This window comes from Leptopilina heterotoma, unplaced genomic scaffold (assembly GCF_015476425.1).
Source record: "Leptopilina heterotoma isolate Lh14 unplaced genomic scaffold, ASM1547642v1 Lhet_63, whole genome shotgun sequence".
NCBI lineage: Eukaryota > Metazoa > Arthropoda > Insecta > Hymenoptera > Figitidae > Leptopilina > Leptopilina heterotoma.
Window position 1 is genome coordinate 2913470 of NW_025111149.1, and position 14686 is coordinate 2928155.

General features: G+C 27.2%; 1 protein-coding gene across 1 annotated transcript in view; it reads right to left on the reverse strand.

The window, feature by feature from the left end:
* LOC122509831 (afadin) overlaps window positions 1–14667 on the reverse strand; it is a 156765-nt gene extending 142098 nt beyond the window's left edge. The window contains exon 1 of the mRNA XM_043624095.1: window positions 14136–14667. The gene's annotated coding sequence lies outside the window, so the exon portion shown is untranslated. The remainder of the gene's footprint in view (window positions 1–14135) is intronic.
* Window positions 14668–14686: the final 19 nt, after the last annotated feature.

Consider the following 14686-nt stretch of genomic DNA (forward strand, 5'->3'; position numbering starts at 1 on the left):
TTCGAAAAATATTATGAAAATTCTGTTTTAAATAATTGAATTCCTGTGAACATTTGTTTATTTATGAAAATAATTAAAAGTTTGCGAATAATTTTATAAACATTTTTTTTAAATTATTCAATTCTTTTGGGAATTTTTTTATTAAAATAATAGATATTAAAAATCATTGAATTACGAAAAATTTGTGAAAATCGTTGAATCGTTTTAAAGAATTTTATTAAAATTTTTTAAATTAATTTTTTTATTTCAACTGAATTTAAAGTAGTGCAAATTCTCAAACATGGAAAATGTAGCTTTTAGTGTAACAAATAAAAAAAGTATCCAAATAGTATTGCAAATGGTAAAAAAAAGTAGTATAAATAGTAGGTTTTAGTAAATGAGAACGAGGCCTGCTTGACAGAATTATTTGTCATACGAAATTATTTATTTCGAATTAATATTACCCGTTTATAGAAAATAAATAAATAAAAATGTTTAACACAAAAGATTGATTACGAATTATAATTTACTCGAATATCTTTGTCACTTCGATTTAGTATTTGCATAAATATTTATGTAGACGAATTATAATTTATCTGAATTATTTTGTTATACAATTTTGTGTTAAGTTATAAACCTATAATTTTTAATAAATTATAAACCGAAGAACTAAAAAATAGCTGAGTTTTAATTTTGTAAATTTTCTATTAAAAAGAAATCTATCGAGAGAGAAAATTCATCTCGTTTATGAGAGAATTTTCACGCCGTCTAGGCGGTAATTTAATGAACTATATTGGCGCGAAATTCAAAATAGGAAAAACATACATGAATTTACCTTTGATATTAATAATAATATAATTAATATCTATGAAAACTAATTGTGTAAATTCCGCCTAATATTTATTAGAATTCATATAAATAAACAATTGAACATTTTTAATAAGGGGTCGTTCAAAAAATACGTCAAGTCTTAGACATGAATTTTATATAATTGAAATTATATAAAATTCTACCCAAAATAATTGAATTTTTTAGAAAATTTTACAAAACGGCACTTGATATTTTTTCGACTCAACTTTTTCCACTAATATTTAAAGATAAAATCCTGTTTGCCGTTTATTTATTTATTTTAGAAATTAGAATTAGATTAAGTTAAGGCTCTTATATTAATTTGTGTCTGTTAAGGTTAAAATGTGAAATTAACCGTAGAGAATTAAAAATGATTATACACCGTTTAAAATAGTTTTTGACCATAGTTTACGGAAAGAGTTTTTTTTTTCTTCCATTTGAGAATAAGGAAAAATGCAAAGCCTGTTCCTAGTGCATCGTTAAAATATCATTTGCACTTCCGTCCTTTTTTTCTTAATTCGTTAGGTACTTGTTTTACTTTTAGTAAAAGTGGGTCTTTGTCAAACTGGCGTGGCGACTTTTAAGCTTTTCGCTTGGCTAACTTGGCTTTTAAGTTTGAAGTTCTCTTTTAGTTCCTCCTCCTCCCTCCAAAAAAACCTTTATGCACTTATTATTCAGCTCCCCTCAGGAAGTATCCTGTATATAAGTATACGTATGTAGGGGTATATACATATAGTGATCGTATAATAATATATCCGTTTAATATTCAGTGGATATAGGAAAATTTTATATAATACTTATTAATTACTATCGAGGATGAGCATCGAATTTATATTATTAGGAAACGCAAACTCGATTTTACGGTTGTTTTAACTTAACTGCTTTTTGTAAATTATTCGATGATATTACACCAGTCAGCGAGATTTTCTGATGTTAATATTAGAAAATCGCTGACGCCTAACGGAAATAATTAAAAATACACGAAGAAAATGAATAAAGTAACTTTTACTATACTTTCATATGGCAGAGCCAATAAAACTGTTAGGAACTTATGCCCATTTTTATCGATGCTCGGCGACAAAAATTATATTTTGCGATTTTTAGTCATATAAAAATGGCACTAAATTTGCTTTTCTTCACCTGAAATTCTGAAACTTTACTTTTAACTGTTTGAATTCAAAAGCTTCGACAAAATTTTTCAATTTTTTTTTGGTTTTGCAGAAAGAAATATCTTTTGATGCTTTTAGCGACAACCTAAATTCCGAGACCCTTTTTATTAACATTTACTATCTTTGGAGTAAATTTTGCTATGTCCGAAGTAAAAATTAGTGAAATGTATAGCAAATTCGAACGTATAGCAAAATTTACTTAGGGTATAGTAAAAATTGCAAAGCAAAATGCGTAGAAGTTCCAGGCGGTAGAGGTTTCACTTTGTAAAAAGTAAAAGTTATACTCTTTTTTTGGTCTAGTAACCAAGAAATATTTAGTATTTCCTTTCCTAAAAAAATTAGTCTTCTGCTAAAAATGTTTCAGCTGACATAGTTCTTTTTGCTAAAAAGAAGTCTTTTTAGAAAGGCCAGTCGTTTTTTAGAATTAATTAATCGTGTCAGAAGTATTATTATATTCAGTTGTGGACGAAAATAATTTTTATGAATACAGAACCTGATTTCATTGTGGGGACCATATATGAATTTCTCATTGAACAAACCCTTAAGTTTCAAGTACCTTTTGTAAACTTGAAAATGACAGGAAAGAAGAAAGCTGCTTTTGTATAGATGTACACAAACTCCATTTATTCGAATCCTCGCGTGCATCAGTTAGCGTGCAGTGACGAATTCGTGTTTACCAACTCGCACTTTGCCTGCATTCCATTAAAAATATATATATATATATATATATCAGCCAACAATTTTGTGAACCGTTCTTCTCAATTCATTGTTTTATGTTCAAAATCTCACTCCCTAGATCTGAATTAGTAAAAAGTTGAACTAATTAAATGACAAAAGCAAAGACTTTTCCTATTCTATTAGAGAAACTTATCGCTGTTCTAAGTTTTTTCGGTGAATAATTTCCAAAATAAATATTTAATTATTAGTAAAAATGGGTCTTTGTCAAACTTGTGGCAACAAATATTTTTTTCTTTGAAATTTACAAAAAATTTAGTTTTGAAGCCTTTTAAAATTAATTTACTTATATCGCAGGCCTCGCACTCATTTACTATAAAACCTGCTATTTACTACTTTTTTTACGATTTGCTACTATTTGGATACCTTTTTTTATTTGTTACACTAAAAGCTACTTTTTTCATGTTTGAGAATTTGCACTACTTTAAATTTGTTAACAGTTGAAATAAAAAAATTAATTTAAAAAATTTTTTAAATTTAAATAATATTCTTTAAAACGATTCACTGATTTTCACAAATTTTTCGTGATTTAATGATTTTTAATAGGGAGCATTCACAAATGATGTCACGCTATTGGGGTAGGGGTGGTCTTACTAAACGTGGCACAATGTATTTTTCTCATGTGAAATTGCAAAAATTGCGTGACAGGGGGGGGGGGTCGAAAATCTCCAAAAATTGAGTGACATCATTTGTGAACGCTCTCATATCTATTATTTTAATAAAAAATTTCCCAAAAGAATTGAATAATTTTAAAAAAATGTTTATAAAATTCTTCGCAAACATTCAATTATTTTCATAAATAAAAAAAATTTTTTACAGGAATTCAATTTGAATTATTTAAAACAGAATTCTCCTAATATTTTTCGAAAAAAATCAATTATTTAAATAGATTTTAATAAAATTCTTCGCAAAAATTCAATTATTTTAAAAAAATAATAAAATTCTTTTTAGAAATTCAATTATTTTTAAAAAATAATATAATATAAATTAATTTTATATAACTATTTAGTAAAATATAGGTAATTTTAATAAAATTTTTTAAAAGAATTCTATTATTTTCATAAATAATATACAATTTTCAAAGAAATTCAATTATTTAAAACACAATTTTCATAAAATTTTTTAAAAATTCTTCTTAAGAATGCAATAATTATAATATAAAAAACTTTATTAAAGTTGGATGACAAAAATTCGATTGTTTTCATAAATAATGAAACTCATAGCAGGATTTCAATCATTTTTAATATAATTTAAAATTAATTCCGCTAAAAACGCAATTATTCTTAAAAATTTGAATAAAATTCTTCGAAAAAATTCAATTATATGTACATAAAATTATTCTTTTTTGAATGAAGCCTGGATTTGATTTCTTCACTTGAGAATGTTATGGTCATCAATATAGGTTGCGTGAATTCTGATTTTGTTAACTTATCTGACATCTAGCGGTGACCTTGGCGTTCGCAGGTGGAGAATAGCGTCTCCATATTAAATCTCAATTTGTTCGTAATTTTATAATCATTTACGATCAGAATCTGGAGAGTTTGACGATTAATATAATTAATTTTTGTCTAGTTTCTCTAGAATAACGAAAGTCTTAAATAGCAACAAATATTTGCCTAATATAGTGAAGTTTGAAGCTATTCCTAAAAATTGTGGTTACACAGGGAAAAAAAGTCTGACTCCGTTTACACCTTAAATTCAGCCTCAAAAAGAGGCTGAAAGTAAAACTTTTTTTTTAGTGTGTATTATGGTTATCATTCCATTATATAATATGTGAAAAATAGAAACAGAATAAATAGAAGAAAACAGGAATTCTAAGAGTAGAAATTCTGGTTTCAATCCGAAACTTTTGTATATAAATAAAAATAAGATGAATTACAAGAATAAAAGTAACTATTGCAACTTGAAATACCAATACAAAATGAGAATAAATGAAGAAAAAATAATAATGGTATGCAGATCAGGAGGAATCCTAAAGGAAAACAGTTCCGACCTTCGATCGAGTGTAAGTTAGGTTATCGAGTGGAGGCCGATGATGGAACTTTGGTTAAATCGACCATACGAAGGAGTTGGTTGGCTACTTGAGAATGGACAACATTGAAGCAAAATTGCGTACAGTTTCTCTCCCTCTCTTACACACGATCACTTTCTCTTTTTTTTCTCTATAGTTTTTAAACTATACTCTGTACATCTCGTCATAACCCGTGCAGAAATCGCCACTTTTGTTCCCGATTACCGCCCTGGCCCCGGTCGGGTTTTCATGATCTGGCCCCGACTTCGTGGCCCCGACCAGGACCAGGCCGGGTTTGCCCAAGGATCTACAAACAGCGCACAATGGGATTTTTTTTACAATTTACTGTTCAAAACTGTCTACAGCCTACAATTCTTAACCGGTTTCAGTATTCTTTATTTTAAATTAAAGGCAAATAAATTCTTAAGACATCCCTTAAGGTCAATTTTTTAGTTCTTAATTGTTTATAATTTTTATTTTCAATCAAAGTTAACAAATTAATACAATTTTTCAAAAAAGGAGGCTTATTTTCTTATTCCGTTGCTGCATATGATCTGAATCAGTTCAAATTAATACAATATGACCACCACACAATTAATAAAACAGAAAGTAATTTATATCAATTGTTATAAACAGTATTAATTAACAAATAGTTAACTTTGATTTCTTTCCACTAAAAAATGTTTTTTTCACCTTTTCTTTTTAATTTAAGTTCATTTAAAGAATATTTGTCCTTTTTGATTATAAAATAACTTATTTAAATTGTTATAAACAATATTAATTAACAAATAGTTAACATTGATTCCTATTCCACTAAAAATTTTTTTTCACATTTTCTTTTTAATTTAAGTCTATTTAAAGAATATTTGTCCTTTTTGATTAAAAAATAACTTATTTAAATTGTTATAAACAATATATTAAATAATAAATAGTTATGTAACTTACGTTCCTGTCCACCAAAAAAATTTTTTTCACATCTACTTTTTAATTTAAGTTCATTTTAAAAATATGTGTCCTTTTTGTTTAAAAAATAACTTATTTAAATGGTTACAAATAATATTAATTAACAAATAGTTAATTTTTGTTCCTTTCCACCAAAAATTTTTTTTTCACGTTTACTTTTTTATTTGGATAATGTTAAAAGACCACGGATATATAATATTAAATATTTAAATAAGTTATATTATAAGAAAAAAGACATATTAATATTTTTTATTGGAGAGGAATCAAAGTTAACTATTTGTTAATTAATGTTGTTTATGACAATTGAAATATATTACTTTATAGGTTTTTAATTGTCTGCTGGTAATATTGGATTAATTTGAACTGATTTAGAGCATGTGCAGTAACGGAATAAGAAAATAAACGTCCGTTTTTAAAAAATTGTGTTAATTTGTTAACTTTGATTGAAATTTGAAAATAAAAATTATAAACAATTAAAAACTCAAAAATTGGCCTCGAGGGATGTCTTAGGAATTTATTCTCCTTTAATTTAAAACAATAGGACAAACGCACCAATTATTTTTCACACTTAAATTGAAATTCCATGTTTAAAGCAAAAAAATAAATTATTATTAATTAATAATTTTTAGTATTATTGTGAATTATTAATAATAAAAATTTTTTTATTATTTTAAAAAATAGTTAAATTATAAATAATAGAGAATAAATAATTAAATTAATAATTTTTACCATATTATTATGATAAACATATTAATTTATATATATATATATAACATACATTTTTAATAATTTTTCTATAAATAAATATGATACAGTCAATTTATTATGATAATACTGTATATAACGGTCCCATGATTCAAAAGGAAGTTTAAGCGAGGTCGCTTCCAAGCTTGCGTGGCTTTGCGGTATGTGTATTTGACTTGCGTCCTCGAGGTCTAGGGTTCGATCCCCCGTGCGTGCGATATTTTTCCGTCTTAGTTTTAAGTGTTTTGTGTATAATTCTTAATAATGTTACATAAAGTATAGGTTTAAATAATTATTAACAATAATAATAATAAATTAGGCATTAATTTAAATAAGATAGTCTGTCTAAATTAATGAAAGAAAATAAGAAAAATATTTTTTTTAAAAACTTAGTTCAATAAAAGCAATTCTAATAATTATTTACATTTTTAATGACATTCATAAAAGTTTATTTACTACAAAAATAATAATAATTATTAATATTGAAGTAAATACTCCCCATGCTTTAATAATCAAATAACGAGCTTTAATATAATAAAATGCAGTCAGTATTGGATTTCTACCTGGGTAGCGAAAAGATCGGGGGAAATCCCATGGCCCCGACCGGGTCCCGACAGGGCGGACAGATCGGGCAAAGTGCCATGGCCCCGGTCGGTTTTAGTGTTTCAACCAGACCGGGGCCAGGTCGGGTTGCCAGATCGGGGCCCGGTTTGTCCCGATCTGGCCCCGATCTGGCCCCGGTCAAAATTTCTGCACGGGAAATGACGCGTAGTTGTATGCAATCCAATAGTAATCTACGTGAACATGTGTATATAGTATTTTATACCGCAGAGTATACAGAAGTCCACCAGTAGAGGATATAACGATTCACGTATTTCTCGTACGTTTCGTACGTTTCGTACGTTTCGTAGTAAAAGTCTCCTTCATTTCTTTCTCTTTCATATATAAATATGCTTTGTTGAAAGGGAGTGGGGGGAGGGCTACAAAATTAGGTGCTGGAAAGTTGTAAAATTGACCTGAAGCATACTAATTTTGTCCTCGGGCACATGCCACTCAAAACGTACAATTTTAAACGATATACTTTTCAGTTTTCCACTAATGAAATAGTGATGATTCGATTAAATGAATTAGTAAACATTTCGACTAAATTTTGAATCAAAAACTACTAATTGGACGCGGGAAAAAATAATTCAATTTCGCAGAACGTTCTGGACAAGCGGATACAGACATTCACGATACGGATTTCTGAATAAAGTGAGGAATAATACAGTATAAACTTTAAAAATTTTGGAATAAATACTTAAGGGGGTCACCCCGTGTGGCAGACGTTTTTTCAGACTTTTTTTTGGGATTTTCTTTTTAAGAACCATGAAAACTTAGGACTTCAAAATTTTTACGATATATTCAGTTCCATTTTAACAACAAATTAAAATTTTTGCAAGTAAAAATATTTTACTGATTCCGAGTTATAAAACTGGAAAGTGATGATGATCATAAAAACGCCGTCTATCGGCGTCCACGATACTGACTAATTGACTAAACTAAAATCGAAAAATCAAAAGGCATCTTAATCTGTGAGGATGTGGCTATCGCCGGAACTAGGATTATTTGAAAATATTAAAAATTGAATTTTTTACGCGGCTTTGAAATTTTTTTTTCAAAAAAACGTGATTTTTTTGGTCTATTTTGTTGTATAAAAAAGAAACAAGTTGACCTTTTTCAATTATCCTAGTTCGGGCGATAGCCACATATGTGCTGAACACGCCCTAAAAATTTGTGCGATATTGGTCAAGCCGTTTTCGAGATATCATGGACGCCAGTTTGAAAAACACAGTTTTGAGAAAAACGCCTGTCAAAGTTTAAGTAATACATTATTCGCTTAACAACTCCTTGTCTTCTCAGTGCTGTAACTTTCTTAGGATGTCAAAAATAAAAAATTCTCTTTACCCACATATTCTACACATATTGTAGATGTGATTTATGAAAAAAAAAATTTTCGATTTTTTGAACCCATCACACGGGGTGACCCCCTTAACATTTATAAAGTTTATGCTATATCACACTCAGTATCGTCAATATTAACATTTACTGTATCCGCTATCACAGTTTTTCTAAGGATATTAAATTGAGACAAAAATCGTATCAAAACGTTGCTTTGCAACAATTTTGATACGCTATTTGTCTCAATTTGATATCCTTAGAAAAGCTATTATGTTCTGTATCCGCTAGTCCAGCAGAACACTCAGAAAAATTTGCAGAAATATTTATTTAGTCGTAGCAGAAAGATGATAATTCATTTGTTAAGGGATATGATAGCCTTTTGTCTTGTTGCACAAGCACCTGTATTTTTTCATGATCGAAGATCTCCTTCTTAGTAAAAAAAAACTTTTGTTCTCTACTTTTCCGTAATTTTAAACCCCCTTGCCCGGAGAATTCGATTCTACAATATTGCGCCCGCATGCAGTATCCCTTTTTAGTACCCTTCAAGATTTTACACCTGTTCGTTAGAATACAAAAACTAAAATAACATGTAAAATAGAATAACACTATGTAGTATCAACTTTCATGTACATTTATTATATAGGGGAAACTTAATAATTCATTTTTAAGTTTGACAAATCTTTCTGTACCAGATTAGAACTCCTCTAAATCTGAATTATATTTTTTTCTCTCAATTACAACCACGAAGGGCTGGAATTTACCACCAATGACTGAATTTGTGCAGTTTTCTACTAAATGGATTCGTTTACATTTTACAAATTAAATATTATAAAATTTTTACTTTGTTTTTCTCAGTTTTATATCCTTAGAAAAACTGTGAAGAAAAGGTCAAATTTAAAAAAAGCAATAAATTAATGTCACTTTTTTGAAAGTTTAGAAATTTAGGAACATGTATAACAGCATTTTTCACAAATTTGACTTTATGTTATTATAGTTGAAAGAGGAATCAATTATTTTTCTACACCAGTTATGGCAGGTGCGCAGGACAGTTAACTGCTGCTTTTCAATGTTTTGACCATGTGGCAAGGCTAAAGAGTATTTTCACCATAGTTACGTTTGATCGAACAATACTTGTGTCCTGTTAAAACTTGCCAGCACATATCATACAAATATGTGTGTCAAAATGTTCACATCTAGAATATAAATATAATATATGCAACGGAATGGAAGAATTTCATCACTATATTATGCATTTCCTATTAATTTCTACACCGGAATCTCGAATTTTATTTTTACATATACATGTCCCTGTTCGAACGTTCAATTAAATGACAATATTTTTATCAAATATAAAATATTATCAATATTTTTATAACTTTGAAGTTAGGGTCGACGCTCAGCATCAAAACTATTTTTTGGGTTTTTAGAGATGAAAATATCCCTATAGTAATTTTACTTCTTTCATTCTCCTAGGGAGTTGAAAAATTTTCAAAACACTTTTTTCACTTAAATTCTTGGAAACGATTGTTTGATTATTATTTATTACATAGTAAAATTTACTAATTCAAAAGCAAAAAGTCAGCCACTAAGATTCAAATTAGTAAATATTTTTACAAATTCAAATTTAGAGAGTATATATATTTCTCTTTATATAATTGGAATATTGAAATTTGGATAAATTGAAATTTAGATCAACTGAATTTATGCCCAATTAAAAATATGATGAATTGAAATTCTGAAGTTTAACAATTTTGACTAATTAAATTCAGAGTCAATTATAAGATTTTATTCGATGAAATTTTTAACAAATTAAAATTAAGATATATTAGAATATAAATTAACTTAAAAATGTTCAGAAACTATAAGCTTTTGATTAAAAAATATGCGAAGAATTTATAAAATAGGTGAAATTTGTGCAGGATTACCACAAAACATCGATTTTAAATTCCATGACTTTTCCAGGTTTTCCAGATCATTTTTTAAAAAATTCCAGACTCAAAAATAAAATTGTTTTGGTATGTTATTAGACAAAAAATATAAAATCCATCAAGTAAATTATTAAAAAAATAAGTTATATTAATTTTTAATTTTATTAATAACAAAAATTTAAGTTAAAATTTGCGAGATTATTTGTGATGCGCTCCGAAGAAAGGTATTTTAATAACATTTTATGAAACTGAAGTTACCTACGTTTATTCAATGACAATTTTTTCTTTTGCCAATTATTTATTTTAATGTTGGAAGCCCTTTAAAAAATTTCAAAAGATCCAAGTCGGGGAAATCTCAAATCAGTAATTTTGATTTCTTACTCGGATTTTCCAAAAATCCATTTTAACAAAATTATTATTTCCTCACCTCATAAACAATTTTTTTTCTTTTACTATTTATTTATTATTAATTTGAGAAGTCATTTAAAAAAAAATTGTAAGAGGATCTAAGCCAAAGAAATCAATGATTTTTAATTTTTTTATCGTGGATTTTCCAAATATCTCATGAACAAAAAGTTTTGAACGTTCAAATGAACGAAATATTTTTTGTTAAAAATATTTTCATAGATTATTGATTACAATTCAAATTAAAAACTCAAATTTTACATTTAGAAACATTATAATTAATTTGCTTAATAGTGACGCAAAATTATAGTAATAAAAATTTAATTTGAAGAAGAAATAAATAAATTTCGTTCATTTGAACGTTCAAAACTTTAACCTCCTAATATCTCGAAATTTCAACTAAATTATTATTTCTTCGCTTCAGAAGCAATTTTTTATCTTTTGATAATTGTTTATTTCTTAATACCCCAACATGGATACTCTTGCAATTTTTTTAAAGGGCTTCTTACATTAAAAAACAATCAGCAAAGGAAAAAACTTTCATTGAATAAAAGTTGGTATAACTTCAGTTTCACAACATTTTTGGGTTTCTAAAATGCATTTAAATTTACCATTTTATTTTATTTTATTTTATTTTATTATACCATCCCCACATAACTTTGGAGTGAACTTATAGCAACATTCTCGCCCCTAAAAGTTTAAAAAAATATTTTTTGACGCTGAGCGTCGACACTAATATTTTAAGGCAATCGACAGGAACCTTCAGTTGAACGTTCGAAATTTTAGGAATACTTTTACAAAAAATAATCTTCACTTCAGGAATTAATAGTAAATAATAAAAATTTATTCTAATAAATTTTAAAAATTAATAATAAATATAACAAAAATTGATAATAAATAATAAAAATTGACAATAAATGATAAAAATTAATAATAAAAATAAAAATAAATAAATAATAATAAAAGTTTAATCTTATCTTTAAATGCGACGAGACTTAATGGTCGAATATTTAACGAAAGATTGAATTCCATGTTCTCTTATCAGTTTATTTGTTCATGACGAGTCGTGCTTGTTATTTGTCTAGTGCAAAGCAATATAATGGTAAACCCATCATTTCTCTATATTGGATTACTTCTCTCTTAAATGGTGATAAAATTATTTTTTCAAAAATAAACCAACTCCAAACATTCTCAAATTAATTTGAAAATAGATTGTAATACACTAATCCAAAAACACAAAAAGTAAAAGAGAAGCAAATTTTTACTTAAAAATCGTTTCGCTCGATAAGATTCTTAAAAATAATTTTCGAAATATTTTATTTTATGAAATAAAACAAATAAGTGAAAAAAAATAATAAAGCAAAAAAATAATGTTTTTCTAAATGTTATCCTAAAATTAAGATTATTGCATTTTCTGTCAAAAAAAAACAATTAACAAAAGCATAATTAACCAAAAACAACAATTAACAACAATTAATAAAAAAAAATTAGCAAATAAATAAAACGAAGAAATAAACAAAAAATTTTTACTCTCCCTCTGATAATCATTTATCCTTACGATTATTGCACTATCTCACAGAAAACAATTAAACCACTTTTTTTTATCTCTTGTCAAAACTATATCTCGTATTGAAAATATTGACCCAGTAATGTCGTTATCAATTATTTCACATACGAGAAGAAATGCAATTAAATATTCTCTATGAATAATTCATAAATGAATAAAAAAAAAAAGAATTCACCGGCGAAACTCAGACATTCCCATCTTACGCAACATCTCTTTAAATGTACAAAAAGAAAGTAATTTTCCTTTTCCTGCCTTTAAGATTTAACCAGAAATTATACCAACTATAGACCAACAATCACGCAAACCTAGAAATAATCCGTTACTTTCATTATATAAAACATTTTACAGCGAGGAGTGGCGTACAAAAGAATGACAACTTTATTTAAAATTCAATTTTTTTTCCTTGTCGAAATATTTAGAAAAAGAATTCCAAAATAAAGACACATCATTTTGTTCGAAAAAAAATTTCAAAGTATTAATAAATATATTATTATTATTCTTTATAATTAGAAAGCGTAACAAACACTTGTCTTTTTTCTACAGGTATGTCTATTATTTTTTCCAGGTTAAATATTTGTGTGTAATCTGTGTATAATTAAAACGTTTTTACTATTTGCAAATTAAACCCGAGTCGTAAAATTTGGATATTACGACTTTGTTTCTCGTAAAAACAACCACTGTATTCAACTTTGTATTTTACGTTTTGAATTTCACCAAATTATTAGAAAAATATATTAGAAAATAATATTCAAATATGTATGAGAGAAAGTTTTTAGTTTCCTAGAATTAAAACAATGTATTTTCTTTCCAATTTTTGTATCTATTTTTTTATTTTTATAATATTTTTACTATTTTTATTTAATTTATTTTACTATTATTTAATTAATTTGATTATTATTCCATTCATTTAATTAATTTATTTTATTATTAATTAATATTTTTCAGTATTTATGTACTTAAGAAAAAAAATTATGAATCACTTTCAATGGACTATTTACTATTTAATGTTTATTTTAGAAGAAACCTTAAGATAATATATTCGGGTCTCGATAATCTAGGTCACTTACAAGTACCTAAAACTGTCCAATTAATTCTATTAACTACTTATTATGAATTACTCTATATGAACGTCGTAATTGCAAAGTTGATTTGTCACGTTTATATAAAGCGAAGGCGTAGAAAAAACAAGTGGAAAAAAATTTAGATTTCTGAAAGTAAAACACAGTAAATTAGTTCTTATTTAATTACAATAGCATTCCAGAATCATTTGCAATAACTTAGTTATGAGTCAAGTTGCTGATTACGATAATGACTGTTTGTAAATGTAGGTAACTGGACGCGACTCCTTTGTTAAAAATTTAAACTTGTCGATTTGTCAAAATTCTTAAAGTTTATCGAGGAATTATCAAGGAATTCTCCGTTTATTCTTCAATTCAATTAGTCACCGTTATGTTAAAAACAAACTCAAAATCGTTTTATCTAATTTTCTATATTTACCAATTACTTTCAAACTTGATAGTAATCTTTCTTTATTTCACATTTAAACGTGTTTAAATATTCAATTTGTAAATATTTGAATTGAAAATAACCTCGTTTTGAAAACCGTACGAAACAAAAAAAGATAATTTAAATGGAAATAATCGAACAAAAGTATGTATTAGTCAATTTTAGAATTTCAGTGTTTTCGACAAAAATATTCACATGGAGTTCGACGTACGAAGTAACCCTGGTAACGTAAACGCTGCATCAACAGGTCCGACGGTTTAAATAATAGAACGAGATTCAAGTCGGAAACAGTGTTAACAATTTTCAAGAATCTAAAGTGAGTGGAGTGAATTCTTTACCTTGCTTTTCAAGTAAGAGGCTCCAGAGATTTCTCCTTGAAAAATTACTACTCCATAGTTTAAAGCGCCATCCGCTGCTACCGGCTGTCCTGTACTCTTTTTTTCCCCAAGTTCAAACACTATACACTATACGATGCACATTATCCTCATTGAAACACTTATCAAATACAACACTTTTTGCGTTATATCACGATAGCGTATTTAACTTATAAAACAATGGAAGCAGGTACAAAAGTTTGGACGGAATTTTTGTACGATAGTTTTGAATAAAGAACATATACATAAGACTTAACAAGTCAACAGCGCGCGTCACCACTGAGAACTGACTGGCGTATGGCGTTTATCCGGAGGCCAGACCTCAGTGTTTCTCTTCTATTAAACATTTCACTCGTCACTGATAACAACAACAGACATAACAAATTCCTTCTAATCAACTATCGGGAAGACACAACAATCGAATTTACAGTCTATTGTTCTTAGATTAGGTGAAAATTCCCCTTTTTAGAGTAAAAATAATTTGCCACCGGTTAATTACGGTTAGAATTGAGAAC